Source organism: Balaenoptera acutorostrata, chromosome 3 (assembly GCF_949987535.1).
Source record: "Balaenoptera acutorostrata chromosome 3, mBalAcu1.1, whole genome shotgun sequence".
In the NCBI taxonomy this organism is placed as follows: Eukaryota; Metazoa; Chordata; class Mammalia; order Artiodactyla; family Balaenopteridae; genus Balaenoptera; species Balaenoptera acutorostrata.
Genome location: NC_080066.1, coordinates 49,153,382 through 49,179,844, shown reverse-complemented (window position 1 = coordinate 49,179,844; position 26,463 = coordinate 49,153,382). Strand labels below are relative to the sequence as shown.

Genomic DNA, 26,463 nt, shown 5'->3' with positions numbered 1-26,463 from the left:
GCAGATCACCACCTAGAAGCACATCCTTCGTGCGCAGAGGGGGGAGGAAAAGACGGAGAGAAAGAATGAAAGAGGGGAAAAAAGGCAGCACGGCACCCGGAGAAAGAAGACAACTCGGGGAGAGGAGGAGGAGGAGAAGAAAACACACACGCGCGCACGCACACACACACCGCGGAGAGAAAAGAACAGAGAATCAAAGTGATCAAATATGCTAAAAAGGGGGGCGCGGGAGGGAATGCGATTTATAGGCGCCGGGGCTGGCAGAAGTGGCTTCTCCGCGATCAGCTCACTGAGCTCTCTATATAGTGAACTTTGACACGACTGCTGCAACTTAGCGCACGTTGCCATGGCGACGGCGCGCCTTATAAGGCAGCAGCCGGGGTTGGCCTGGCCAGGCGCGCGCGCACCGCCCCCTCGCCGTCATTGGCCGGAGCGCGGCGGCCCCGCCATGGCGGCCGCGGGCTCAGCCCGGTCCTAGCGCGAGCGGTGTCGCGGCCCGGGCGCGGGGGGCGAAGGGGGGCGGGGAGGGGGCGACTGTGCCGCCGCCACTGCCAAGCGGGGGATGGGCCCACACCGGACCCGGGCGCGCGGCCACGGCTCTCTCCGCACCCCGCACCCGAGGTTTCCGCCCCAGAGGGGAGAGGACCGCGGCGCGCACACACAACGCCTCTTAAAGGCTCCGCGAGAGGCTTTGGATGGCATCGAGGACTTCGACTCTCGCAACTTGGCAATGCCACCAAATCCGTCGCTCGCGCACCACCCGGGACTCCCAGCGCATCTTTATGCCCACAGTGCCAGAGAAAGAGAAAAGTTCCCTGGTTTCTTTGCAGAGGGGTAGTGGGTGAGGATGGGAAGGTGCCTCGAGCCGAGCTTGCAGGCATTTTCCAAACGAAACATTTGGTCAAATCCGGGTGATGGTAGACCCTTCCCTTAGTCTACTCTGATCACTTGCTTGGTTTGGTAGCTATTTTTTTCTTCCTTCCTTCCTTCCCTTCTTCCTTCCTTTCTTTCTTCCTTCCTTTCTTTCTTCCTTCCTTTCTTTCTCTTTCTTTCTTTCTTTCTCTTTCTCTCTCTTTCGTTTTTTTTAGAGAAAAGGAACCTTTCAGTGGCTGTGTTTTCCTTGTAGGGTTAACATTTCACAGGAATGTGGCCTGACATTTTAATTGCTCAAATAAAGCATCTCGGATGCTGAGAAGCAGAAATAGACTTCATCTCATTGTCATGATGCAATTAAAATCAATTTTCTTCAACTTTATCCTCTCTCGTTAGTTTCAGCTAACTCCCAATCCCACGTCCTGCCACACACCCAGTCTTGGTGAGAGGTGAAAAGACCTTTCTGCCCGCTGATGGACAAGCGGAGGCAGCCTCCCAGCGTCCTCTGTGCATACCCTCTGTACACACATGTAAGCGTACATATATCAGATGCGCATTTGTCAATGTACACAGACAAAGGCTTCAGCGACTATGCTTCTAGGTAATAGAACAGTTGAGTACGACTTCATTGTTCCTCAAGTTCCTTTTAAGCATTCATACAGTCATTAAAACACACCCAGAGATTCTGCCCCAAATTGGGAATAATAACAAGTACAACTCACAGGAATCACGCACAAGCCATATTCTTCCTCAAGAGATTCACTGCAATGAGAACAACTTCATCTCCTGTGCCATTCTGCTCAATGTGCTAAAATCATCAAGCCAGTATGTCTCTGAATTCCAGGGCTTTTGGTTTTAAACATCAAACATCTAGAATTGCCCCCCAGAACACACTGTATTCCAAATCAGTAACCTGTCTGTTGGATTTTGACCAGTTAGTGGATTATGATTATTCAAAATTTATAGAACAAAATTGTGACTCCATCATACACTCTTTGCACCAAGAAAAAACTGTAGACTGGTAATCCAACCAGGTTTATGAACAATTAAGATATTTTACACAAAACATGTTAAGCTTCCAGAAACATGAACACACATAAAGAGTAAATTAATGACCATAGGAAAGCATCCTTGATAGTTTAAAAAATCGGAGTGATGAAGGATTAAAAAAAATAAACCATACATATAACTGACATGTGTAGATTGTACTTTGCATTCAATACCCTTTACACACATGGGGAGAATACGAGGTAGGAACTAAATGAAGATGTAGGCAGATAGGCGATAGTTTATAGGGAAGGAAAGATTCTCCTTATGCTTCATTCTTGAAACCTCCTTAGCCCTCACCCTTCCTCCGCTGAAATCACATATTTCACTAAAGCTGCAGGTGCTGGGATTATTTGGAAGTTGTTTAAAAAAAAAAAAAAAAGAACTATAGTGGACACTGAGCTATCATAAACCTGGCGTGTAATGAGATTGCCATAGAGCAAAGCCAGGCAGAAAATTTCAGGTTGATTAGAGACACAATATAACTTTCTCCTAAAGAGGACAAGAAGGATGGAAAAGAAATCATTTCGGAGAAGGCTGTGTGTTTTTTTTTTTTTTTTTTACTCTTTTTCTTTTCAACCTCTATGATTTGAGGAATTTCCTAATGCTACAAATGTCAGTAGATTAGGGGCAAACTCAGCAGAGATGTGGTAGGGCTGGGGTTGAGACAGAAAATCTAATGGGCATCCCCATCTCAATTTAATAGAAGATAAAAATAATTGATTATAAGGAAATCATAAACTCGCCTCTTGGGTGCAGACACTTCCATGGCAAGATCACCTTTTACAAACATGCAGTCGGAAATTTTTGAGGAAGAAGAGCTTCTCCAGGACACTTTGAGATTTTTGGTATTTTAAGTACGCTCTGATGGCTTCAGATTTAAAATGAAGGGTTTCCCAACCATCTCCTACAGCTCTGGATCCTGCTAGGCATACAACCACAGGGCTGCCAATAAGTCAGAGGTGTTTTACTCTGTATTTTAGGACTCATTCAGTTATGGGGGTGCTATTAAAAAGCCAAAAAACAAAAACAAAAAAAAATGACCATTTCAATTGTAGTTAATTTATTGTATAGAAGAAGGGAGAAGACTGCAGACTGAGAAGAAAAACAAGGAGAAAATATTTTAAAATGTCTTCTTCTGAGATGCTTATATTCCTTGATTAAAACAGCTCTAAGGCTAAAAGATAAATATCAATATGTTGTTGCTGTTTTTTTTTTTTTTTTAGACAATCCAGCCCAGTCTTTTATTGCAGATGTAAATTTATTTTAATGAGAAGAATGGCAAGCTTTAATTTGGCCGGAGAAAGTTGAAAAAACATTTGTTTTACTGTAGGGGGAAAAAAAGCCACCCAGGAATATGATTTTCTTCCAGAAAGTGGCTGTAATTCTCCACAAATTAAATCATAATATGAATACAGACCCCAGCAAATGTCGAGATTAACTCTGAACTCAGTAGAAACCAGTTCTGTCCACCAGGATTCATTGAATTCCTCCTTCCCCTCAATCTAGTCCGTGTGTGTTTTTCTCTTCCACCACACTGGAGCTCCATGAATAGAGAAAGGGGCTTCCATTGTGTCTCTCTGAACTTCCAAGTCAATGCAATTTTTAACCACTGGCTTGTGGTACTTTGAAAATCACCAGGGGCTGTCAGAGTTGGGTCCTCTGAAAAATTTACAGTGCTAAATCAGAGCATATGCTGGGAGGGAAAAAATTGCTTAAGATTGGAGCAAGTACAGTATCTGTCTGCCCCCTAGTGTAAGAGTCCTCGCTGCCTAAAACGCAACTTTAAAAGAAAAGAGCTCTTAAAGGGAAACGACTTTGAGCTCACGTAGGCATAGCAGAATGAAACTTCTGTACATTTTAATCTGAATAATTCTTCAGGGTTTAAAATTAATTGGCTCTGGCTTGGTTGGACCGAACTCCGATCTCGCCACCTCTGCGTTTCCTGAGTCACTGGCGGAGAGGTGATGATTTTTTTTTTTTTTTTTTTCTGAACTGGGTTTATGTGCGTCCCCCTCACCCCCTCCTCTCTTTTTTCTTTCTCTGTCTCTGTCGTCTCTCTCGCTGGCTTTTTAAAAATGAGGAACCGTTCCTTGAACGTTCTGGACAGAGAACAGAATTGCTTAAGTCAGCCCGACACGGTTGTAATAGACAGCAAAAAGGTAAATGTTTGCCTGAAATCCGCACGCCAGCTCCACCACCCCGCCCGATGGTGAGTACCCTTCTCGTTGCGATTCTCCTAGCTTAACCGAGCGCTCTCCTCCCGGAGCCGCGGCCGAGGGCGCCGGGCAGAGCTTTCCTCCCTCCCTGCCTGGCTGGATGTCAGTTGCACAAGGTTGCAAAATACAGCGCAGAGGCAGATCGAACAGTAAATTCTGACGCTTAGTGAGAGCCTAGCAGCTCCTTTGCTAGAAAACCGAGTCGTCTATTGCTTGGAAAAACACGTTTATAGGACTGGTTTTTAGTTTGCTCTAGCGAAGGAAATGAGTTTGAGGAGATGGGAGGCACCGCAGTCTTTACGCTTCGGTTTAATCATATTTTGGCAGCTTCGCAATTGTATTTTCCCCTTCTCCCCGCCCCCCACCACCTCTCCTACCGCACACATGTAATAAAATATGGCAAGGCATTGAATTGACTGTCCCCCCTTCCCCGAACACCTTAAACCACAGTCCTAGGCATTTCATACACGTTAGCAATCCGATTTTTTGAAAACCCCAAGTCATCCCCAACCCCACACAGCACAAGGAGGAAAGTGAGAAAGGAGAGAGAGAGAGAGAGAGAGAGAGAGAGAAAATACTGTAAGTAAACATACCAAAACCATATTTGCCTTGTTCAAGGTCCCAAACCGCTTGCATCTTCCTTCTAAACTGGAATAACTCTCCTTTAGTTTGGCGGGTGAAATAAATGCTTTGTTGGCCCCCTGAAAAGATGTGTCTTTGATAATTAAAGAGAATCTCCTCCTCGGTGTTTATCTAAGCGATTGTGCAAACTGATAAAAAGTAGGCACTAGCCTGCAGGGAAAAAGAGGAAAGGTGAAGGGAGAGATCTTCCACCTCAGGGAAGTGCTTCCCCATGTATTAGGCGCTCTCAGCCTTGGAAAGCCCTGCACAGTAACTTTAGAGAGACGAGGTTTCAGGGAGCTTTGTACATAGCTGCTAAGGAATGCAAGCCTCGCCTTTAAGAAAAAAAACCCCAAACCGTAGGTAGGAGATGTCTGGAGTGATCCTTGTCTCTCATCTCATTCCTTAGAAGGAAGAGTGCGTTGTTACACCTTGTTTGGGGCTGGAAAGACGAGACTTTAAAAACACCCGTCCAATTGAAAAAAATCTCCCAACTTAATGAGTTTAGTCGGAGGCTGGAGCTAACGGCTCAGCCTCAGCAGAAAACCGCCAACAACTATAGGCGATATTGCAGAGCAAAGACGACCCAAGGCACAGCCAAATTCCACTGTTTGGGGTCGAGAGGGATGGAGGCTAATCCTAAAGCAAGTTGGAAAAAAACAGAGGTGGGAGAGGAGGGGAAAAAAGCAGCAGCCTCGCAGACTGGCAGACAGGCTCCCCTCACCCTAGATCAAAGATAGAACTTGAAACAGGAGGGCAACATTTTCCCTAGGAATCCGTTGAAATCCTTATTTTCTACTTTTAACTCAACCCCCCCCCAAGTGATTTTTCCCTCTCCCCTGCAGATTCATGTCCCCCTCTTCCCAGTTCCCCTTCTAGAACTTTCCTGAAGAGGAAACCTATTTCTTTTGGGGGAGGGGTTCCCCACTTTCTGTCTTCAGATAATGTATGCTTAATTCACCCCCTCCCTTCATCCACCTCCCAAAATGAATAAAGGAAGCAGGAATACAGTAACTAGCAAAAATTGAGAATAAACTATGCTTCCCCTCGCAGTTTAATACAGTTTTAACTAATGGAATTTTTTTGTTTTGTTTTAAGAGAAGAATAATGGGGAAACACGGATCTTTTATTTTAGGAAACTGTTATGGTAAGATGTATGTCAGACTTGACAAATGGAACTAACCCTCTTCGGCTGCTTCTTGTCCTTATCTTAGACAGGAATTAAGTTAAACACAGTGCTGAATGTTAATTACATGTTTACTGGCTAATGAAAATTACAAATGGTTTTGCCACCTCAAACAATGATGAAAACTCTGAAGACACTATAATTATATACTTTGAGGGAAATAACTCAGAATATTGATCATAAGAAGTGTAAATCTTTTTTTAACTATTCATTAATACCATAAATACGGGCTACAGAAGTTTTTCCTTGTGGTTTGTCTCATTAGTTATACGAGTGGATGGATGGTGAGGCTTCTCTGGGGAGGTGATGAACTCATTCTCTTATAGAAGGAGGCCACTTGTGTAACTGGGGGTGCCCCCCTCCCTTTCACCCCCGCCCCCTTTAACCCCAGCAGAAGGTCGAGGGATAGTTGAACAGGGGGGCCGGGCTCAGGGCAGGTGAAGGTGATCACAGCTCAGCCTCTTTCCTCCCCTCCCCTTGTCCTCCTCTCTCCTCCTCTCCCTCCTCCCTTTCCTGCCAGGTCTGATCGATGACTGCCTTCCCCAGCCAGGGCGCCTGTCGGATAACCTGGCGTTTGGGTTCCTAATGGAGGACAACTCACCGCAACCCAGCGATGCAGCCCTGACAACCCAAGTTCCCTCCTTTAGAGGTGGCTAGGGCAGTTCATTGCAAAAGAAGAAGAAAAAAAAAGGTTGAGTGAGGTATTACTGGGTAAGGTGGCTCAGGCGGCCGAACCAGAACTGGTTTCCCTGGGTTTGGGAGTAGAGAAATATTTTGCTGTTTTGTTTTAACTCTGGTCTGAGTTGTAGCTTTGCACTCTGCAGTGTGGCAGCCACTTCGATCTTGGGGGTCAAAGGTGAGGGCTGCACTAACCCTAAAAGCCTGGTCTGGCCTGGCCAGAAGGCCGAGCCCGCAGGGGAGTGGGGGGTTGTCAGTCACGCCGCCTGACGCTTCGGAGGGGGTGCCAGTGAAACCCGCACGCGGGGGGCACAGAACCGAGAGCGGGTTTTAAGTGCAATATTGAAGGTTTTTAAAAAGTGCCCTAGGCTTGTGGGACTGGAGTCCTCTTTTTCCCTGAGAATTCCCAAGGCGCTGGTCTTTGTCTTAGAAGGAATGGAGTTTCTGAATGGTGTGAAAGGGACAGAGAGGGTCGCTTCAAATCGATTTTACTTGTCCTTTCTGTCTTTTCGGATCAACGCCCTTCAATGGGCACAGAGGTGCTCTTTCAACCAAAAACTTGTGCTACATTTTCTGCCTGTATTGGTGCTAAATACAATAAGCACTGGGCAGATTTTTTTCTTTGCTTTCCAAAGCAAGAAAGCACCCTAATTAAATTGTTTTATATGGACAGTCAAGACGGACCAATTAAGTATGCATTAGTATAAAGATATAGTCTGCAGATAAAGCGGTTTAGAAAATCACGTGTGCGACAAAGGAGAGGGTGCTAGCGCTGGGGAGGGGTGCGTGAACCAGCGAGGTGGCTCACCTCCCTCCCTGGACCCTGGGGGAATTGCAGAAGCCCCGGCCTCAGGTGAGAGGGGATCAGGGCCGCTAACAGGTGGGCGACAGTGTTGGAGTTTTTCAGGCCCGCGCCCCCGACTGGAGAGCGGTGGAGCCCAGGGGGTTAGTATCTCTCACATCCTCCTACTCTGACAAGGCAGCGGCCCGAGGTGGTGGGTCCGTAGGAGGGGGCGAGAGCGTGCCATGCCTTACTCCAGGTCGTGCCCATTGCCTGGTGTCTAGATTCAGGGCGCGGCCCTGAAGTAAGGAAAGAGTGTGCGCCTCGGGGAGGCCAGGGGGGGGCGAGGACACTGTCACTGCCGCGGCCGCAACCCTCTGGCAGCCAAGATCAGGGTAGGGGGCCCCCTTCCAACTCCTCCAAGCTAAGCGCTTTTTCCGCTTCTAAGGAAACGGGAGCGTCTCTGCGAGGAAAGTAAAGTTCCCGCCCGACGCCATCCGGCCCAAGGGGCGTCGAGGACCAGCCACAGAAATGGGGAAAAGACTGAGGGTCTGAGAAAGGGTAGCGAGGACAGTGGCTCCCCGTCCGGGCCACCGCAGCTCTCGGCTTCTCCACAACCCCTCGACCCTCTGAGGTGTGGGCGGGCAGAGTGCATTTCACCCCGAAGGCGACGACTCCCAGGGCAGCGGCCTGGGCCTCCCCGCGTCGAGGCGTAGGCTTGTGATAGGTGGTCCCCGGGCCGCGAGGGCGCGAGCGCAGCGCGCTGCCGCAGGAAGGGCGCGCGGGGCGCACTGGGCGCCCTTGGTTGGGGTGGGGAGGGGGGAGTAAGGCGAGAATTAGAGCCTGGGGAGGCAGCTGAATGTCAAAAGTAAAAAGGTTGAAAAGCCAATTTTCCCGGCGCGCTTTCGCCCCCCCTTTGCTGGTTGCAGAGGCAGTAAATCAGCGGCCAGCGGCGAGGGCGGGAGGATCCCCCTCGGCGGGCTCGGCGCGGCCCCGCCCTGACCGTGCGCACCTCCCGGTGGGCCCCGAATCGATCAGAAGCCTAGCTGAGGATGTCACCGCACTAAATATTTACTGATCACACACAAATAGCCGGGGCTCGAACGATTTTCCTCTGTGAGGAGAGCGCAGAGAGAAGGGTAAATCATTTTATTAGTGTGGATAAAGCCCAGAGCACACTCCGGGCTGGAGTGTTTTAAGATGTGTCTTCAACTGGATGAAAAGAGTTAGGGAAATCGATACGGAGTGATTAGAAGCCCCCGGGGTGACGAAGGGGGCCGGGGCTTTCAGGGATTTGGCGAGGCTGAGAGGGGGGAGCGAGCCTCGAGGGGGGCGGCCCGACCACCGCCAGGGAGCTCCCGGGGGCAGGCCTGTGTCCCTCCCTCCTCGACGGGAGACGCGAGGGCGCAGCCAGCGGCAGGGAGTCCGCCGCGTCCCGGCGCGGCTGGGCTGGCGCTGGGTGAGAGCTGCGCGGGCCGCCGCGGGACAGAGGGCTTGGGTGCCACGGGGCTCCACATCGCGAGTGCCAGTGGTCAGGTGGCCACGGAAGGGGATCGCAGGCCCGGCGTGGAGATGCTGGCAGGTTCCCGCACAGCGCGGGCTCTCCAGGCAGCTTCCCGGAGTAACGACGTGGCCCAAACGGGTTGCATTTTCCCCCGCCGCGCCACGCAGCATCCCCGAACTTTCTCCCGGATGCACCTCTGCCCCCTCGTCTCCCCTAGTGTTCCAGAGAGGACGCAGCGGCCCAGCCCAGCGGGCTTCCTCTCCATCCCACCCACCCAGTGTCAAGGGCAGCCGCCGGGTGGCGGAACCCGCTGCGGACCGCAGGGCCAGTGGATTCCAGGTTCGGGGCTCCTAGGCAGGTGGGAGGAAGTCTGAGGTGGAGCAGGAAGGCAGAGGCAGGGTGACACACACCAACGACGCCCCCAGGATGTCCCCGTCCTCTCCAAGGCGGGAAATCAGCTTTCGGGGGGGTCTCAAGCGACAGTCCAGCGAGAGAAATGGTTCTGTGGCCCCAAGGCTGGGTGCAGAAGCCTAAAGTGCCAGGGCGCAAAGGTTTGCGGGGCTCGCTGAAGTTAGCAAGGCTTTGGGTGGAGTTTGCTGGGAAGGAGAAGAAAACCTTCTCCCCAAACTCAAGCAGCAAAGTCCTGGCGCGAAAATGGCTTTTCACTTCTGGAAGCGGAAGGCATCAGTCGCTGCTGTGAACAAACCTTGAGGTTCGAAACAGCTGCAAATAATCAAGAAGGCACTAATTTCGGGGGGAAAAGGGGAGACGGAAGGTGAGGAAAGGGAAGATTTTTTTTCGTTTCTTCTTCCCTTTCTCTCTCTTAACCTTTTCCTAAAAATCTGCCCTTCCTGAAGAAACCGATAGCTTGCTGGCTTTATTATTTATTTATTTATTTATTTATTTATTTTCCTTCTCTCCAAATTGCTCGATTTCCTTGGCAGATTGAGGAATTCAGTTCAGGCTGCCCTACTTGGCTCCTCGGTGCACCAGGAAATATAACTGCAGATCTAATTAACCGTTTTGCAGAAGGGAGAATTTTTTTTTTTTTTTTAATATGAATCCCAATGGCTTGGAGTGATGTGTTCAGGTGTGAGGCGATTGGTGCCTCGAATTCATTCCTCGGTAATCCTCTAATTCCTGCGATGGAAGCTCGAGAGCATCGCTGACCTGGAGGCTGTCAGAAGCCGGGTCTCCATTAACCCTTCTTGGTCTCGGCCAGAGCGAAGGTTAACTACACTAATGTACCAAAGGGGCTGTAGCAAAAAAGGAAGGAAGGGTGAAAGGGAAGAAGGGGGAGGGAGAGAAGGTAAATTCACTCTAGTTGCAAGGATTTTAGAGCTCTGTCTTTCACTGGTCCTCCCCCACCCCCACCCTTCCTACGAAAGCGGGTTTCCATTCTAAGAGACAAGAGTCTCATCCATCAAGGCAGCTCACTCCACGGAGATGGACTTCAGGGAATAAGAAAACACAATGTAGTGAAATATTTTCTTCTATTTAACTGACCACCCAGTTCACTTTAAAAACAATTCTAACATGTATGCAACAATTAATTATTGTGGGAGAGGTTTAAAAAAAAAAACCAAATCCTAATACATGTTTTACCTTCTTTCATTTAAGTAAAAGCTAATTTAGAATCTTGTCAGTAGCCAAATTATAGCCATAAAATCTAGATGAGATTAGGAAAATCCATTCTGCTGGTTTCACACCTGGTGGCATTTTTAATGAGTAGTTATATAATAGTTATGTGCATGAAGGTATATGCACATGGGTGTGTATATATTCTTATGGTGGTAGAAGTTCCATGATAGATTAAAGGTTTATATACTCAAGCACTAGATAGAGGCTGTCACTCATGTGTACATGCTGGGGGTCTGGCAGAAAACAGTGCAAAAAAGAGTTTTGAATGAGTTCCTTGGAATCTCTATTGTTGAAATACAAGCTGAAGCAACTTAGTAATGGTAAAGCTGTTGTGCCTTGCAAAATCATGGAAAGGTACTTCAAGGTAAAAATGTCAGTTTTCAGTTTGGTAGCTTTGGCAGGGCATTTAAACAAGAGGTGAACATCTTTTGCCTAATATATTTATTTTAAAATTCAACAATATGCTACTCTGTTTATTTTACTTTTCAACGAATTGAAGAATTAAAAGAGAATAGGCTCTAGCTATAGATGCTAGCATAAGGGATTTGTTGCCCATTTAACTAAGTCTGATGTGGTCTGTATATGCTTTTAATATTATATTGCAAGGCAACTCCAGCTGAGAAAGTTTTAAAGACACCTAAAGCCATGTGGACATCAGTTCTTATTTAGAAGTGGACAGAGTGAGGAAAGGTTGTCTGATTCTGTATTTTTTTCTCTTAGGACACTGGTAATGAAATCTTTAAAATGACAGTTCATTTTTGGTTTGTCAAAAAAGGCATTAATCAAATGGTTTCAAGTGCCAGTCATTTAAATGTGAAGGTGTTAGTAAGGCAAATATCCAGATAAATTTATATTGTTAATTAGCTGCATCAGTGTACTTAAAGAAAATACAAACAGAAAACAAAGGGGATTTATCTTGTTTAATTTTCTTTAGCCACAAACTCAAGGTGAATTTCAGAAGGAGAAAATAAGGGCTAATTTCCATTCTATTGGTTTTTAGAAGGCTGAAAAACCCCAGTTTCAATATAAAGCATATAATTAGAGAAGTAAGTAAATGGACAAAGACAGATATACTGCCATAATAGAAAAACATAATGTATGAATTTAGAAAACATAATTAATTAATTAACTATCAACTGCACTTCTCTTCTTAAATGGATGGTTTCTTGAAATGTTGAACGGACACATTAAAAATAAAGGACTTCTGTGCAAAAGTGAGAGGAGGCTAACATAATATTCAGTTTTTTTGACCATAGGAAGTATCAGCTTGAGGCTTTACGAAGTATAATGTTTAAATAAAATTTACACTGATTTTTTTTTTTTTTTGAATACAGGACACAGAAAGTTACCTTTCTTATCCCTACATTACAATTTATAATAAATTAATCAACCTTATCAAAGGGATTACAATGTGCTTGACTGAGGTAAATTGACTGAGATGATATCACTTAAAATAGTTTAAAGCAAAAGTGAAAATGTAAAAGGAAGAAAATATTGACTTCAGTGATAAATGTCACATTGGGTATTTATTGACAGGACCACATTACATCACATGTCAGGGAGAAGTTAAAAATTTAGGCAACCCTATTTCTTGCAGAATGCATGTTAATAATGTATTTACTGACTCCAAAAGTTATGGTGGAAATTTTTATTTTGCATATACTTTGTTGCCATATTGCCATCCAAATAGAAAGAAGTGAAATTTAAGCGAGGGGGGATGGGGTTTAAAAAATATTAAACAATGTTTTTCTTTATAGTCTTCAAGAATTATGCTTAGTTACACATTGACTTTTTTCATATGATTTTGATTAATTTAATAGCTTTTAAAATCATATACTATTGTGTTGAAGTCTACATTGTTTATACATTGAAAACAAATTCAAAGGCATCAGATCTTTCTCAGAAAGTGCAATTGAATGTTCAGTTATTGAAGAGCTACTATTTAAATTTCCCAGGTTCCATTAAAAACAAACACACTTACAAACACCTGAATCTATTCTTTCCGAACAACTTGTAAAATTGCAACTGGCATGGCTGTGGATGAATATTTTATATAAGAGTCTTTTGTTCTCTTCTTGTTTAGCAGGGAAATGCCTCTAATTTGTCTTTTATGCTTAAATACTTTAAAAAAGCGTTAGTCCATATGCAAGAATTATTCATCCTTTTTAAAAAAAAGTGAATAAAATTCTAATTATAGAGAAAAGGTGTGATGTTTACTCTGAAGTTTCAGGAACATGTAAAGTTTTCTTAATAAACTAGAAGAAACTCTATCCTAGATAAATTTAAATAGGGCAGATATTGGGTATGGTTTACATTCGTGTCCTTCTGCCTTCTTGCCTTTGGCATTAAGGTATCTGGGTTTTTGTCTTCACACACTGTCTATTGTTAGCAGATTTTGAGATTAAAAAATATTTTCAAATTGTCTTGCCTTTATAGCTTAATGCATTATTAAATTGGAAAATAATATTCACTTCTGTGTTCAAATTTCTATGTCCAGACAATAGTAAAGAGGTGAGGTTCTGCACTACCCCCCCCAAAAAAACCCAATAACAAAAAAGAAAACATCATTACATATACAAGCTAAAGAGGAAAACAAAAGCAAAAACAAAAACCTTAGGCTTCAGTGTGTTGGAAATACAGAATCATTGTTTTTACAATGGAGCCCTTTACAAGGCTTTTTTCATCTTAACTATCTACCAAGATGGGACACTTGAGTTTTGTATAATTTTTGAATTTTGAGCAAGTTTTAACAACATATCACAGGCTTTTTGAAGTGAAGAAAATTTGAAAAATAAGCCTCCAGAATAAAAAAACACAGATAAGTGACAGGGCATGATGGCTTGCCTCCGTTTTTAGGGATGTTACAGAAGTTTTACTTTAAAAATTACAATAACATGCTTTTTCATTGGGTGCAAAACAAGATAATTATAGGAGAAAAGAGAAGAAAAGATTCCCTCCCACTCTTGGCCACCAAAAAACAAAACAACAACAAAACCCCAAAGAAACCCCAATCCTAACCCCCACCCTTGCCACTTTAGGGAAGTTTCTGTGTAACTGTGGGTCCTGCAGTGGTTAGACTCTAGTCCGTAGGCTGGCAGCCTCAAGAAGGAGGCAGATTCTCTGAGCTCAACTGCAGATGACCTACCACTTCGAGGTAAAGTTTGGAAGACAACTGTTGAAAGTTAACCTCTCCTTTCCAAAGAAGGTTTTCAGAGGTGGGACAGTGAGAGCTGATATAACCAATTTTATTATTTTCTAAGGCATCCCTAACTTTTATGATCCCCTCCCTTTCCTTTACTATCCATCTTTGTGCCTCCAGGGCTAGTGAGAGAGCAGGGCAGATTCTAGATTGCTTTCAGAGTTTGCCTTCTCTGATGATGGATTACCACGTCAATTTAAACGGCATAGGATTAATTTGTTTCAATGATTTCTCTTTAGGCTGAATGCCAGCCGTTTTTCTATCTCTCCCCTTGCTCTTCAGAACAACAACCCAAAAAAACAAAAAAAAAAGCCTTCTTTCCATATTCTAAGTTAGGAGACAATAATAGAAATAGACAAGTTAGGTGTAATGTTGCAACACAGTTATGGGTCTGAGTGTTTTTATCTCTGTCTAAGAGGCTGAAACATACAGTCAGTCACATTAAAATGAAATTGGACTCAACATTTATTCAATAAATACTTGTCTTGTAGATAATACAGTGCCAAGTGCTTTTGACATATAAGGACTTAATTTGTCTTGGGTAACAAGTTATTAACATGGCACATTTAAACTTGCCACCTACAATAAGGTTTTTGAGATCTATAACAAACTCATGATTATTGTGAAAAATAATTTGTGTGAGGGCGGGAGATCTTTCTGAGAATGAATATCTTTATTACATATATATATATATATATATATATATATATATATATATATACACACACACACACACACATACATATGCATATATACATACATACATACACCCATACTAGTAACACACATACATGTCAGATCACATGCAAACAAAAAAGTTCAATAAAGTTAAAAATATCCATTCATTATGCAGGTAGGTCTAACCTTTCCAAACTAAGAATATGTAAGCCAGTTTTCTCTTTTGAATGATTTCTAAAGTGCACAAGAAAAATGCTGTTCAAATCCACTTTCCTTGCAAGACCAAATCCATTATGAGGATGAAATGGCACAAAAAAGCACATAGGTGCAATCCAAAATCAAACACCCTCTCCAGATTTTTCACCTAGAACCTTGCAGCCAGATAGAGCATGTTGCTTGTAGATAAAGGCAATTTAAGTGAAATAAGCTATCCCTAAAGTGATTATTGTGTTTCTTTCTTAACTGGAGGTCCTCCAGCAGATGCAAAGGAACAGGAGAGGGGTTTTATCCTATAGACTGACTATGTTGAGTACATGTGGCTGTTTTGAACACTTGGCTGCTATTTCATTTTTTGTTCAGTTTTCCTAATTGCTTCTCCTTTTCCCAGCATTCCCCTGCACTGAAATTAAGCATCATAGTTCAGGATAATAAATTGCATTCTGAATATGAACACAATGGATTTTCTAGCCTTCCTCTTTTCCTTAGGCTTCTCAATGCTGTATTTGAGCAGGTTCTGCTTTCTAAGGATGTATGCAATCTGAGGCCAGTGACTGCCAGAACTGGAATCTATGCAATTTTAATTTGTAAAAAAGTTGTTAGTTGTTAACCTTGGGGGAGATTGTGCATCTCTGAGAAACCAAATCTTTGAGAGCTCTCCCTGGGAAATGATGTTACACATGAGCAGAAAATCTAGGCAAGAAAGGCTAATTGAATGAGGAGAGAGAATTAGGTTAAAAAATAGAGTACAATCTAGTATCACATTTTCACGAGTGTAACTTGAAATGAAGGTGTCTTCAAGTCGCCAGTGATGCCAGAATGTTTAGATGCTGGCCACAGATGGGAACACCTATTGAAATGTGTCTGAAGAAGATTAATAGGGCTTGTCACTGTTGGGAAAGCACTGCTTTGCTGTAAATTTCTACCAGCACAAGATGAATTACCGATGAATGCTCACTTATCAACCCCATCACTATCGTTCGACACTAAATCAAATTGAGAAGTTATCTGCAATCAGAAAATTTCTTTTTAAAATAGACGTACACCTTTAGGCCCCAACTCTTTACTAATCCTACTCAGAAAACAATTCCCGTCCCATGATGCTTCTTTAGCTTAAACAAAATTGTATCTTAATAATGTATATATTTTTAAGTTCACGTGCAATGGACAGCTGGTCAATGGCAAAGTCTGACAGTATTTTAACAAGGTATGAAGGCTTCTTGGAAGCTGTCATTGAATATTTCATAAAGTGTGTTTTCTTTACTTTGAGATATTTCTTTCTCTAATTACTTGGAAGGCAAAGAAGAGAGTGCTGTTTTCCTGTTCTAAACCCTGTCCCTGCAACCTAATCATCTTCTAATTCCCTGGTAAGATAAAATTATGAGAGAATTGCAAGTTTAGGTAGAGAACAGTAGAATAGGATTAAATGGATAACAGTGATAACTGAGGAAATGCATTTATTCTTTTATGATTACATGGTGTTGCATGTATCTCATTTCTAAGGTGATTTATTTGAGAAACAAATCAGTGGCATTATCTCTTTTGTCATCTGTTAACCAGCTCTAAGCATCCAGAGGCTTTCTGACCTAGGAATAATAATGTTTAATAAAACCATCAACCCTTGTATTTTTATAGGACTCTACCTATTTACGAAAGTTATTATCACATGCATAACTCATTTGGTTTTTACCAAAATCCTGCAATGTTGATATTTTAAATTCCCATTTTGCTGATGAGTAAACTGAGGCTCAGAGACTTATCTGAGGCCATGGAACTAATAGGAGCACAGTCAGAATTCATACCTAGGTCTCCTAGGATCCTTTCAGGGTTTTTCACTATGTAAATGAAGAAGAAAAGGATGGTGATATTAACATCAGCCAACATTGACTATATACCAGAACTATGGTAAACATACACATGTATTTTATTTAATCTCTTATACAACTCTGAGGTAGATATTGGTGTTATTTTCCATTATCCAAGAGAAAAATAAAAAGCAAACCAAGGCTTATGGAGGTTAGGGACTTGCCTGAAACTCACATTGCTAGTAAGTTGGTGACATGTTATTCAAATCCAGGAAGTCTACATTCAAAGCCACTTCCCTATCCTATGTTCCCGTTTCCAATTGCAAGGAGTCTTCAACTGCATTGAGTGGTCGCAAGAAACCCACTTATCCGTGGAATATAAAAATCCCTCAGACTCTGAGGCAGTGTGTCATAGCAGAATAGATCCTGGTTTGGAAATAGACCTGGATTTAAATTCTAGCTTTACCAGTTACTAAGTATGTGACCTCCACTTCTTTGGCCTTTATTTTCTTCATCTCTAAAATGGGGTGGTTGGGTCAAATGAAACTATGGGCATTGCTTTTGGGTACTTCCAGCTGTCATGGTCTCTAAGAGAGAAGAAGTAAGGAACAGAAAAATGACAGCCATGTCTGAGGAGGCGAGCAGGGACAAGTGACAAATGAGGTACTTTGAGAAGTTGTGACTGCCATCTCTCAGAGACTGGCACTGGGGACACTCAGCATTGGATGAAGTCTCTTTTCTTCCTCTCTGCTTTCAGAGAGCACGGAATGCTTAAGGACAAGGATAGTTCTTTACAAAACCATAGAATTTAAAACGTACAAGGAGAACTTTACCTCCCTTATTTCCCAGATAAAAGCAAGAAGAAAAACCTGAGGTCTGGAGAGGTTGGGTGACTTCTGTAAGTTCTCCCAGCTGATTGGTGACAGGGTTGAAATTAGACCCCTTTTCTCTTGGCCCCAAAACCAGGAATCCACCCTCCCTCCCACAATATCTTCCAAACTATGCTCCTTATTCATAAAAAAAAAAAAGTTTAGATGATCTCGTCGTGTCCCTATTATAACTATTTTGCTGCTCTAATTATTTTGATATGATAATTTGTGTGGGTTATTATTGGTTGTAATATGAAATCTTCCTAAATCTCTCCCACAATAATTTTTCATAAAATCTGTTAAGCTAACCAGCCGAAGAGTTTAAGCTGCAATGAAGAATCACACAATAATAAAAATATTCTGTAATCTCCATTAGGTCACTGTAATATTCCAATCTGTATTTATTACAACCCTCCTCTTATGCTTACATAACCAAAATTGCTAGATTTATATTCTCTAATGGTTCCCCAATGGGAAAAACCTGTGTTTTTTATCTCCCTTTTCCTGTCCCAAATCACCCTTCCACATACGTTGGCTGCTTTGGGAAACCCCGTCTGGGTTTAATCAGAAGTTGCAAGACAAAATGTGCATTATTAAGAAATATAAATATTTTCAGAAGCAATCAAAGGGATGAAAGATTGATTCAGCATGTAGATTGGACCTAATTCGAAGCAGCTTTTTGCTAGTGAAGGCTACCGAGATACAGAGGCAGGAGTTATTGTGGCCACCAGTTGGAAATGCCCACTCATTAGAATGTCAGGATTTCTCTTGCTAGATATGTTGAAATACTTTTTGCAAGGTGTATTCTCTAGTCTCTGGGCTGAACCACCTTTCTTGCCACCCTTAGGGACTTGGAGTAGTTACCTTTGAGAAATTTAGACTAATTCCTTCTTCTCTTTAGAGTTTAGATCAGCGAGTACCTCCATTTTCACAACTCGGAAGTTGGCTTAGCATTAACTTCATAAGAACATTTTGGCCTGGAGGCATCTGTATTACAATTTCTTTCTTGGCTTTATAAAAGGTATCACATTATCTACCTGGTCAATCTCTATTGGCTTTCAAAATAGAGACATGGAAAAACCTAATAAGCTTCATTAAGATACCTGCTTTAAAAACAACAGGCTGCCTCATTTAGCATGTTGCTTTGAAATGTCCCAGCAAAGCTGGGTGGTCATTGCTTGAATACAGGTATTGCTAATTTGGGATCTTTGTCAGTCTGGTAGCTCTGGAAAAAAAAATAAAGTCTAATGTGTAGGTGGAATTTTAATACACAAGGGATCAAACCCTGATTGTTGTATTTTGTTTCTGTTTTCTTTCTTTCTTTCCTTTAATCCCACTTTTTGTCCACATGGCTATGTGTGAGAGATGGCTTGATTTTCTTGATATGGTTCACCCATCCACAGATGGAATCCAAAGAGGACTGAAAATGTCTTTAAAATCAACACAACTCAGGGAGTTTGAGTGAACCAGTTTTCCTTTGTTGTAGGGTATAGTATTATTGGCTGTAGGTTTTTTGATATACATTCTAAATTAGGCCTGCAAAGGCATGCTTCATCTTTAATTCATCACTCTCAGCTGAAAGAGATTAGCAATGTCTAGCACGCACCCCTCGTATGGTGCTGACCTCATCAAGTATGGCCTGAAATTAATTAGCCTCATTCATTCCAAATGGAAAAGGATAATGGAGCAGCATTTTAGAGATGACCATCACAAATTGTATGCAGCATATTTAAAAGGCTCCTATTTTCAAACCATGTAGATTAAAATTCTTTCCTGGGTTTACAATATGCCAGAGTTTTCAAGGACCCAGAGGGAAGCCTGGGCAGGTTTCGGATGTATATGTTTGTGTGTGCGCATGCGTATGCCAGAGTGCGTGCATGCCCAGTTGTTTGTTGTATGAGTCTTAGAACCTGTGTATGGATGTGTCCATATTTAGCTGACTTGCTGTCTAGGGTGATACCTGGAATACGTGACCGACAAAAATATGTTTCATGCTGATTTAAATGATCCGGTAATAGAATACGTTAAGAGTATTTTTCTTTTTTTCTTTTTCTTTTGGTTGCCATGAATACCATGAAGCGGGCACGCTAGCACAAACTTGCTGCTATTTTCCAGTTAGACGCTATTCATCCTCTAATTTAGAAACCGAAAGCCTCTTAAAGAAATGCTTGGTGTTTCTATTTGGAGTTACTTTTGGAACTTTCTATGTCTTTTCCCAGTCCTTACCGTTTCATTATATTTCAAAACATGATTGAGGACTAACTTGGATTACAGAATCACTTAAATTTACCACCTTTCTAAGATTAGCTGGTTTTTTCCCTTTTGGGAATTGACTAAGGAAGGCCACATTTGTTTTTTGTTTTTTTTTTAAACATCTTTATTGGAGTATAATTGCTCTACAATGGTGTGTTAGCTTTTGTGTTATAACAAAGTGAATCAGTTATACATATACATACATCCCCATATCTCTTCCCTCTTGTGTCTCCCTCCCTCCACCCTCCCTATCCCACCCCTCTAGGTGGTCACAAAGCACCAAGCTGATCTCCCTGTGCTATGTGGCTGCTTCCCACTACCTATCTATTTTACATTTGGTAGTGTGTATATGTCCGAAGGCCAAATTTTTGAATATCAAAATTGCTTTCTTTTCTAGCCAAAATAATCTTGACTGGGGTTCTTTGGTATTCTCAAAGATGTTGTAAAGTTTATTTTTATTACCAGTCATTTGGGAACTACAGATTAGAAGAAAAAAAGTGTGACTTTTTGTGTGTGTGTTTTCAGGTTTTAATTTTTTAAATAATATAAAGTGTGGTTAACTTATGAAAAAGTATCAGTAGTATTTGGGAGAAATTTTATCTAATGCACATTTCTTAAGAGAATTTTTTTTTTTTTTAAATCCCAGAGTAACTTTGTTTAGTTCCATTAAAAAAGTAGGTATTCAAAGTAATGTAACTGCAAAGCTTCTACTTAACTATTGGAGTGAAAAATGCACTTCTAGGCAAATAATCTTTTTAATCTCATTGATATATTAGTCTCAATATATAAGTTATTTAAGATTATTTTGCCTTATAATAAAACAGAAACTGTAAGCATGTTGCCCATATCTCTGCAAATGTAGGATTTGGAAATTTCCCTAAACTCACTTTTGCCTAATCTTCTCATCCCAAAGGCCTCTTTATTTAATGGGCATATATCATTTATATGTCCAAGATCATCAGTCACAAACTGTGAACCTATCATTTTGACATAAAAGATCTATCCTTAAATCTCCTCAAACCTCTAGCATATAATTTGAGGAAATTAGCTAAAGTCTGGGCTTCTGACTTCTGGGGGGAAGAAATGTAAAAATGGAGAAAGCTTATATAATACAAATTTGATTTTAAAATCATGGTTTACCTGAGCCAGGGATTAAAAATTGATGCAGCTGCAGATCTTTAAATGTTGACAGAAATAGATAATCTTGTTAATTATTGTCTGGTCAACTTGGAATTTTGTGGCTAATAAACACAGTATGAAGTAAAGGAGAATATTTGCAAAAATAGCATGACTCATTAAAGCATATATTACCAAAACTGTATTTTCCTCATAGTTATATATTGAGACAAAGAAATGTATATGCTCTAAAATATTGCAATTTGCTGAAATATTGAACAGCATGTCTCAATTTTTATTTAAAAATGTTTTTTATCAACTGAGGTGAAAATGGCAGGAAAACCATAAATATAAGGATTAAGGCTGCATGAAATTTGAGTTCATTCAAATGACAAACCCCAAGTAAAACTCAGATGAACTTACCAAATTTCATTTGGTATCCACCTGAAACTGTAAATCCTCTTTTGGCATTTGAGAGTAAAAAGGAGGTTCACCTAAAATTCAAACCAGGTTTTCCTAAAGCTAACCCAGATTCACTCACTTTGGGGTAAACTACAGTTGTGTTTTGGGTTCATAATAAAACTTTCATCCCACTTTAGCTAATGATGAAGAGATGATGGGCTGGGGAAGAGAGCTAGATGATTTGGGAATTGCTGTTTTGTCCTGTTTTACTTCGTATTTCCTGTAACATTCTGAAGTAGGGAAGAACAGTATATGAAGCCCATTTTCAATGATATATGTGGAAATGTGACCACATATGAGAGACCAGAGGGGAAACTGACAGTCAAATATGCATACGATTTTTTAAAAAAGGAGAATCTAAATGAAATGTCGGTAACCAACATTTCTTGAGTGCTTACTGTAACCAGGCACAATTTTAAGTACTTTGCATGTATTAACTCAACTTAGTTGACCATAACAGTACCAAACAAACACAATTATCTCCATTTTGCAGATAAGAAAGACTAGGCACAGGGAAATTACATAACTTGCCCAAGGTTACACTGCTCCTAAAAGGGATTTGAACCCCAGGATGTCTGGTTCTGGAATCTCTGTACTTAAGCACAATGCTATACTGCCTCCCTAGAGAAAATATAATTGCAGTGTTGTTTGGAAAACAAACTGCTACAGACTATACATAGGAGAAGTATTTTCCCATTTTTAACTGCTAAGAACAGAAGTAAATGTAATGGCAGAAACCAAGGTCGAGAAAGCTCATTCTTGTCTAATCTTCTTAACCCAGAAGTAGGAAGGGAGTCGAAGTCCCAAATCTCCCTGAAGTCTTTGCTGAGTGTCTACTTGGAATGCTACATATGTAGACTACCTTAATGCCAAAGAGATAGAGATAAATGGACTGGAATTCAAAGAAAAAAAGTACAAAAATGACAGGGTGAGAGATTGACTTGGGAGGAAAGATCAAAAGAACTAAATAAGGAAAACTTGGAGAAGCAATAGTTAATATAGAACTCAATAGCACTCTAGAAATATTTAGAAGAAAAATGAAGGCCTACAAATGTCACCAGGGAGATTGGAAATAGGTAAAGAGGAAGGTCTAAGAGAAAAACAAATTAAGGGAACTCAGTTAGATTTTGTCATTTTCTTGCAAGACCGGTAATGAAAGCTATATTTTCTTGGAATACTGAAGCCTAAGTCAGAGATTTCACAGGAAAACAAAAATATGTTCCCTGCCTTGTGTAGGTTGAAGCAGAAAGATAGGCATATATATATATATATATATATAATATAATACATATACTATTACATATATTACTATATGATAGTAATATATATATACTATACTATTATTAATATATATACTATTATGATGTAAAGTATTTTTTAAGCCATATGGCTTTAAAATTGCTTTACATCATAATAGTATGTGGAATGTCCCCATAACCTTTATATTCACTTTCTCATTTAATTCTCATGATGAGTTTGTGAAGTTTATATTATTAGCTCCATTTTGCAGATATGAAAACCGAGGCTCAGGGAGGTTGTTGTTACCTGCCCAGGGTCATGCAGCCTGTGGACCCCTTGCATCGTCCCAAGCCTCGTCTCCTCCCAGAACACCACACACTGTCTTCTCTCCCACGGCATCCCCAGGACTTCTCCCAGAAGATGATGTCACAGAACAACTGGTTTTAGGCCAAATTCACTGCGGTGCATCACCCTTGAGGCATGTACTGATAAGAACACGTTCTGCTGGAATGGGACATAACCTGGCTTCTGATAACTGGGGGCACCCTCTAGGAGGTGGCCTGTCTGCTCAGCTCTTGCAGAAGCTGTGTATGTTAAGTAAACACTCTGAAGTTGGCTTGGATGGGGGAGCAAATGATAGATGGATGAACATTCAAACATGAACTGGAACTCTCCAAGCGGGGCCCCCAGTCTCCTGTGTTTACAGGCCCCCAAATGAAATCACACGGCTGTTTATAGGAGTCTTAGTGCTGATGAAAAGACTGAGTTAAGGCTCCAAACTTTTCCCTGCCAAAGGAGAAAAGTTCCAGGTTCTTTAAAAAGTATGTAAAGCATCTGATCTGAAAAGTGGCAACAGCATTTGGGACCAATTACCCAGATTAAGAGGCAACAATGCTCTGTTTACACTTTGTAGCCAAGAGCCCTTTGGCTCTGGCCCACAAACTGGAGATTGTAAATTACGGAAATTTCAGCCTAACATTGCCTTCTCTTTTGACCTGTGTGTCTGAGGGTAGAGAAAAGCAGCTAGAAAAACCCTGTTGTTACTTGCCTTAAAATGTCAGTGAATGGGGAACTGAATGTTGTCTTCCAGGTAAGATGTTTAACACAGATCCTCTGCAAGGAAAGCGTGCATTTTCTCTCTCAGGGAAGGGGCTGTGGATGCTGTGTCAGGATGTGGTTTTTCAGTTTGCCACTCCTCAAAAATGATTTTTGCAAAAGAAGTTAAAAGTAAAGGCTCTCTGACATCTTTTGCTTAATTACCATTGCATTCCACTTTAACTCCGTTTTCCAATATGCTGTGGATTAATCAGTAACAAATGGGAGTTAGTGGCATCATTACCCTGAGGACTGTACTGCTGAGAATGGAGAGACACAGATTATGGTAAATACAGCCATGTGGGCAAAAAAGAGGCATCATTTGGCCGAAACTTGGAGGCCAATATGGGTCAGAATCATTTGGGAATGAGATTTCGTTTTCTCCCTTTACTAAGGAGGCCAGCCCCACTTTATGTAACGCTGATAATTCCAGAAGTTTGGGGAAAATATTCGTCTTTCTTTCAACATAATCCTGATGTTAAGGGCTTGACCTTGCTGGGGGAGAAAGGAACCACAGAGGTCAGAAGGCAAGAAGAATGGGAGGCATATCTATTCCTGAAGCACAGACCTGCCAAACCCAGTGGTGTGGAAAAGACGAGTCATTATTTTACCAATAGCCGTAATGCACATGTTCAGAGGTTTAGAATTTAACCACTTTCAGTACCACATTTAGACCATTAAACTGGATGTATCCAGAGGCAGGGACGGAGTTCTTTTTAAAGTTCTATAGGTTAGATAGTCATTTAGATGAAAACGTGATTGGCATTGTGATTGTGGAGTATTATGGGAATCTTAGGATCGGAAAATATTTTGTTTTGTTTTGGAAAACATTTTTTACCCCGTAATCCAGGGTCCACTTCATGGAGGGGCTGTCTTCTGAGGCAACTCATATTTGAGGGCATTCCAGTCCCCTTGGATGTCAATATACTTTTTTGATAAAAACTGATCAACAACCAAATTTATTCAATTTTGGATTCTTCTGACCCTGGTCTATCTCAATAATTTACCATTTTTGGCAGTGTCAGAGCTTCCTGACATTTACAATTAACTCACAAATTAACTTAGAAATGATAGTAAGCTCTCAGCTAAATGATACAGTGGCCACTGGGGACCAGACCAATTTTCTAGAATAAGGTTAGGGCTAAGTTGCTCTGTAACAATGCTAAGGTTGGTTGTGTAGAAGTAGTTATTCAAGTGTGAGCAGGAATCTATGTGTGAGGGGGAGATGTTATCTGCCTCTAATTCTGCTGGTTACTAAGCCCTCTGATATTTCTTCATCTATACAACAGGGATAACCGGTTTCTAAAACATTGTGGAATTCAAGGCTCCATAATGGAATCAAGAAGTCATGAACGGTTCCCTTGGAAGGAAGCTTGGAGGACACTGGTCCAACTTCCCACTGAAGCCAGAGGTCTGGAAATGGGCAGATGGTCAGGCAGACACCGATTCAGCATTTTCAAGAGTTGTACATTCAAGACAGGTAATGTAAATATGTGAAGGTCTGGGTGAAGGTTGCCAGTTAGCCCTGGCCAACCACCTAAGACAGATGGGAGGGATAGGGTTCCCTTTCCCCCAGGCTACCACTATTGGGAGCTTTGTTTTTAGAAAGTTTTGTTCCTTCTATGGGAACCAAAACCGTGTCCCTGGAGCATCTTTCTACAGAGTTGGAGTCTGTCCTCAGAAGCAATACAGTTGAACCACTGCATCCCTACACCATATGGCAGACTTTCAAACCCTTGAAGGTAACTTTCATTCTCCCCCATCCCTTCAAGCCACTGCTTTTGTTTTATTGGCTAAATTCCCCAGTGCCCCATATGACACTGACTCAGAAGTTTTGTCTTCCTGAGTTGGCCTTAGTTTGCCAGAGTCTCTTAAGAAGCATCCAGAAAAAAATAAAATATTCAGAAGTCTCATGACCAGTGCTATCTATCATGTCATGTGACTTTAATAAGAGCCCTGGTCAGGAAGGAGCCCCCATACTGTGGAGTCAGACTTCAGTCATCTAGGGCTTGTATGGGGGATTTATTGCATTTAAGAATGTCTCATGTTTATCCCCATTAAACTGCATTTTGTTTTGGCTTTTGGTGGCTTTTAGAGTCTATCTCTCTCATCTTTTGTTCCTTTACAAATTGCATTAGCATGTCTCTTACAGTTTTCTTTTTTTGTTTGTTTTTTGTTTGTTAGTTAGTTTTTTTTTTTTTTCTCAATCTCTTACAGTTTTGCCCAATCATTGATCTGAATATTGCAGAAGCCAGGGTTTCTGGGGTTTCTAGGCTCTTTGATGTCACTAGTAGTTATGCTGAAAATAGTTAAAGCTTTATTTCTTTAATTAGCTCCTAAGCAGCCATTAACAGTAAGGTCTCTGGGAACTAGATTTGCCTGGATTTAAATCCTGTGTCTGCTGACATACCAGGTGTGTGGCCTTGGGCCTGCTGATTTAGTACCTCAGTTTCCTCATCTGTAAAATGGGGGATAATAATATAACTATACCTATGGTTGTTTTGATGATCAAATGAGTTAATATATGTAAAGCACTTAGACTAGTGACAGGTACATAGCATACACTATTTATTATACAATGAAAATAAATCAAGACAGGGTCCCTAAGGACAAGGACAGTCTCTCATTTGTATCTGTGTCTCCAGAGACTAGCACTGTGCCTGGAATATATTTAGGGCTAGTAAATTGAGTATATGGATGAGTGAGTTTCCATAGTGTTCTAGACACTAGATGCAGACAGATAATATAATCAATGCTATGATTTTCAATGCTAACAGATTTTCAATACTATTATAAAAAAAGAGGTTGTCCACATTCAATCTCAGGCCATCATCGGGGTGGTTATTTTGCCCCTAATTTTTCTAGGAATGATCATCATGGTCACCAGTGTCTTTATTGATGCTAATCTGTTATGTCTCAGTTTAGCTTGGAAGACCAGAAAATCACACAATGAAGTTTAGTCTCAGCTCAGAAAAAGAGCA

The 26,463-nt window shown here is 41.6% G+C and overlaps 1 long non-coding RNA gene across 1 annotated transcript in view; it reads left to right on the top strand.

Annotated features, from left to right (window-relative positions):
- Positions 1-3,806: 3,806 nt before the first annotated feature.
- The window catches only part of LOC114236878 (uncharacterized), a 41,345-nt gene continuing 18,688 nt past the window's right edge, over positions 3,807-26,463 (top strand). Inside the window, exons 1-2 of the long non-coding RNA XR_003622721.2 lie at positions 3,807-4,132; positions 24,772-24,962. This is a non-coding gene — a long non-coding RNA (uncharacterized LOC114236878). The remainder of the gene's footprint in view (positions 4,133-24,771; positions 24,963-26,463) is intronic.